The sequence below is a fragment of the Cupressus sempervirens genome, chromosome 7 (genome assembly GCF_028749045.1).
Source record: "Cupressus sempervirens isolate cs-2001-9-10 chromosome 7, ASM2874904v1, whole genome shotgun sequence".
In the NCBI taxonomy this organism is placed as follows: Eukaryota; Viridiplantae; Streptophyta; class Pinopsida; order Cupressales; family Cupressaceae; genus Cupressus; species Cupressus sempervirens.
Genome location: NC_143124.1, coordinates 259,085,338 through 259,090,125, shown reverse-complemented (window position 1 = coordinate 259,090,125; position 4,788 = coordinate 259,085,338). Strand labels below are relative to the sequence as shown.

The window sequence follows — 4,788 nt, the reverse complement described above, 5'->3', positions numbered from 1 at the left end:
TTTACACACCTTATGCCACCAAGTTTTGATGCTAATCATGTAAATATGAGGGCAGTCAAAACCTGAAAGTTAGGAAAGTACTTTTGAGCATCTAAGTTTTTAAGGAACTATTTTTCTAGTTTAGTGGATTGTGATAAAGAATTGATCTAGATACACTCAGTCATATTCATTGTGGAAGCATCAAGGATAACTTGTAAATGGGCAAGGCTTCACAATTCTAATGGTGACTATTTCTAGAAACATGATCATGAAGTTGACCATATATATGTTAAGTTGTGAAAGGAGGCATCAAGAGTGGATGATCATTCGAAAAAAAATACTTTGAATGAGAAGGTTATACACTAGGATATGAGAAAGATGATAGGTTTCATTAGAATCTAACATAAATATATATTGAAATTTCAATGGAGAATATGTTTTTTTGTATACCAAATTATCTTTGATCATTGAGAAAGATTCAAATAGATAGATGAGACTATTATAGTGCCACACAATGGGATACAACATGTAGATTTTTGTGTAGCCCAAGTTCACTACTAGTGAAGAGCTAGAAATTTTTCTTTCTTCTTGTTGAATCCTTAATGAGATTTGGGTGAGATGCGCATCATTTTAGACAACAATGATAATACCTATTTTATGTAAGGGAACATGAAGGTGCATTATTTATCACATTCTATTCATTTTACATAGGGGATTTCACTACTAGTGATACCCCATATGAATAGTGAGATATATAAAATGAGAACAAAGTCTTCTCATCTAGCCTAAAGGGCGGTGATGATCAACCATCTCTTGTTCACAAAGGAGCTCTCTATCTATTCTTGTACATTCTCAAAAATTCAAACTTGGAAGCCTAGATGAACACATTTTTGAAGCAAAGAAGGGAATAGAAGATTATATTTGTTGGTCACTTTATAGGCGGTTCAATTGTAACCATTGCTATGATTTGAGTTTTGGGAAAAAGGCTGAGACAAATTTTTGCTAATTGCATTACATTTGGTTCTCCTCTATTTAGAGAGACTATTCTTATAGAATCAATTTGTCATGAAGATTCTTCAAGAAATTTTTTTCATGTAGTTTTTGAGCATTATATTATTCCACAAATGGTCCTCACACCTTTTTGAATTAATTGGATAGCATTTGAATTCTATTTTTCCTCAAAAAGGGAGCACAATAGGCAATAATTCTATTAATTTAATGCATCCTTCTACACCATATGTTAGCATGAAACTTATGGGGAATGTAAAGTTCCCTAGAGAAAAATATAGGCCATATAAACCCATTGGAACTTACATGATCTGCTCAATCTATGGCACAACTTTTATTGAGAACCCTTAAGTTGTCTTGATGATGCTAATTTTGACCCTAAATAATACACAAGAAAATTATATTGTAGCAAGAATTCAGATTGTAGATGCATTCATTTTAGAGCACATGAGATATGAGGATGAGTTGAAGCATATTATTTATAGTGGATGTACAACATCAACTACAAGCATCATCTTAGAGTCCTCCCTTTAGATGGGAATAGCATTGTAATCAAAAGCAATAGGTTTCCAAACTCAAAATCAATCTACATTTGATAACCTTAAAGAAAATGAAGATTTGAAAAAGCAAAATGAGATGGATAATGAGAACCTAAATACTAAGTTGCAGTAGATAGATTTTGTCCAAGCTCCAATCTTGAAATCAAGATAACAACTTTCAACATTCAAGATAAATGACTCTATGACCTAGTAGGTAGGCACTAGATAGCATTAGATAGAGATTTTGGAGTTCTCTACATCCACAGAATACAACCCCCAAGGAAAGCCACTATTACCTAGGGTTTTGAAACCCTAAATATTTCCCTCCCTCAACTATGTGCAAAATTATTTAAAAAATAGAAAAGAAAGAGAAACCTTTTTAAATTAATAATTTATTAATTTTTTGATTTATATGATATTTAATTCCTAAAATAATTAAATATTAATATATTTAAATGCAAAATAATTAAATGTAAAATTAATTTAAAAGTGCATTAATCTCTCACATATTAATCCCACAAGAATTAACTAATTATTATTATGTGAAAATAAGTAAACTGGTGAGTTAGTGGGAGTGAATTGAATTTGAAGAAAAATGTAAAATAATTAATTCTTAATAGAATTAATTATTATTGTAATATGCATAACAATTTGTGAAATGTAAAGTAAAGAGATAAAATTAAATTAGTTCAACAACAAGAAGTTGGGGTGGTTGAACTTCTTGGAAAATTATTTAGTGGGTGAAGAAGAATTGTAATGGCTCCTGGTTCTTGTTTTGGAGGAGAGATGTTTGTACAATTTTTCAAGAAAGAGGAAGGTATTTTAGTTCTAAAAAATTTGTAATAGAGAAGGGAAGGAACAGATGATATTTATTTTGCAACTTGTTTCTGATGTAAGGGAAAATAATCATATGGTTGTTTGCTTGTTTATTTGAAATAAATAGGAATTTATCATGAAATCCTATGGTTTTAGCTTATTTTCCTCTAGTTGGAAGTGATCCTGTGGTCACTCTGGTCACATTTGAAATAACATCTTGCTCTCATTTACCAAGATTTTTGGTGTGTGATGAAATCTTGAGGTTTTATTCATCCAAATATACAAAATTAATATTAGATTTCATTTCATTTCTCTATAGTAGGAAGATTGATTAGATAGCCTCTATGCCATGTATTTGATTTTCTTTAAAAATTATTTAAATTAAGGTTCACATTCATATCATGTTAATGAATGAATGTTAGTGTTCCTTCTTTGCCTTCTAGTTAAAGGCATATTAGAAAATTATTTATTTTGAATCAAAAGGAGGGAGTTTTACCTCTATTTCAAAATTCAAAGAGTACTTAACAAGATAATTGCAAGTGACTCTATTATTGGTTTCAGAGTTTGTCTTTCTTTTTTGGGTATTTGAGAGTCATTTGTGAAGGTGTTTTTGGAGAGGACAAACTTGTTTACTAACAAAGTGCATTTGTCACTACTAAAAAAACTTGACTGAGATGTCAACAATCTCCCCCTTTGGCATTAGCGACAAAAACACTTATCAATCAAAACTGAAAAAAAGGTTTCAAACAATCCTTAGTCTTCAACTTGTGTCCTTAACTTGGTAACATACTTTATTTTTGAGATTTTTCAAAATTACTTTTTGTAAGAGATGTTTATCTGCATATCTATACATGTATATAATATGATGATGCTCCCCCATACATATATATTCAATGGTCTCTACAACATGGTCCTATAGCACCTCAAATGACATCCATACCTCACACAAGCTCTGAGATATGCCTAGTCAAAGATCATTGCCCTATGGCATTTAGTGATCCTAAAGGACATTTCAGTTTGGCATGCCTAAGAACATTCGAGAACTCAATAGGATGGGATAAGCTTGGAGCTAGGATTTACCTGGCCACCTAGAGCTAAAAAAATAGATAGTTCGATCCCATGATGAATGGTTAGGGAGATTTGGCAGTTGGCAACTTTGTACTAGCCAACACTATGAGTTTCAGCATCACCCAAGATGGCATCACAAAATCAAAACAGAGTAAGATCTCCAAAAAGTGAGAGAGGTTATTTTAGGTCTCTACAACATGGTCCTATAGGACCTAGAATCACATCCATACCTTGCACAAGCTCCAAGATATGCCACGTCAAAGATCACTACCCTATGGCATTTAGTGACCCTTAGGGATGTTTCAGTTCGGCATGCCTGAGAATGTTTGAGTACTCAATGAGATGGGATGAGCTTGGGGCTAGGGTTTACCTAGCCATTTAGAGCTAAAAAAATAGACAATTTAATCCCATGATGAATAGTGAGAGAGATATGAGCAAGATATGTTGCCTAGGCCACTTTGTGCAAGATATGAGCAAAAGTCGCTAATTAGGCCAAATTGAGTCTCTTCAAGTTTTTGGTCAAGATAGCCTAGGATTATTTTTTTGTAGTTTTTTTTTAATAGTTTGGAACCTTTTCCAGGTCCTAGAAGTGAAATCTAGTGAACATTGCATTAGTTAAACTTTTTGTGCAAAATTGCAAAATTTGTAAAAGTTGCTTAAAAATGAAAATCTTACTAGAAACCTTCTAACCTTAAAAAAATTTTTCCCATGCTCATATACTTGAGCATGGATAGTTAAAACTTCCCAAACTTCCATTTGCAACTTTTTTGCAAAAATTACAAAATTTACTCAAGAAACTTTTTGAGCAACATTGCAACTTTGCATTTATGTCATGTCCCCTATTCAAATAATTAAAAATAAAATAAACTTTGTTAAGGCAGGCAGGCTCCAAAAAGGTGAAATTTTGGAAAAAGGGGCTAATCTTTGGAAACCAATGGACTAATAAATAAAAATTATTATTAAATTATATTTTATTAACACCTCTTGGACGTGAGTTAGGGTTATGCCCTCTTTAAAAGGGGTTTGGAGGCATTTTGGGCTCATTCTACATCTTGATTCTTGCTAATTTTCTTGTTGTTCTTCAGAGGCTGCCAAACCTATGGAGAAGGAGACCCAAGAATGGGAGTTTGCAAGTTTCCAGGAAGGCTAAGGATGGGAGTTTGAAGCCATTCCATGTGCATGCTCATACAGAGTTTTCCTTTGTGCTGAATAGTGTCGATTTGGGTGTTTTCGGGGTTGTTTTTGGTTTGAGTTTGGGTTTTCAGTTGAGTGTTTCATATCAGTTTGGTTTGCTTCTGTATTTCAGACTTTATGATGTTAAAATAGAGGTGAATATATGTATTTGGTCATGATTAAACTTCTGAGATATTTTATGAGT

At 32.5% G+C, this 4,788-nt stretch overlaps 1 pseudogene; it reads left to right on the top strand.

The window, feature by feature from the left end:
• Positions 1-597: 597 nt before the first annotated feature.
• Positions 598-1,659, top strand: LOC149546438 (protein EDS1B-like; annotated as a pseudogene).
• The last annotated feature ends 3,129 nt before the right edge of the window (positions 1,660-4,788 follow it).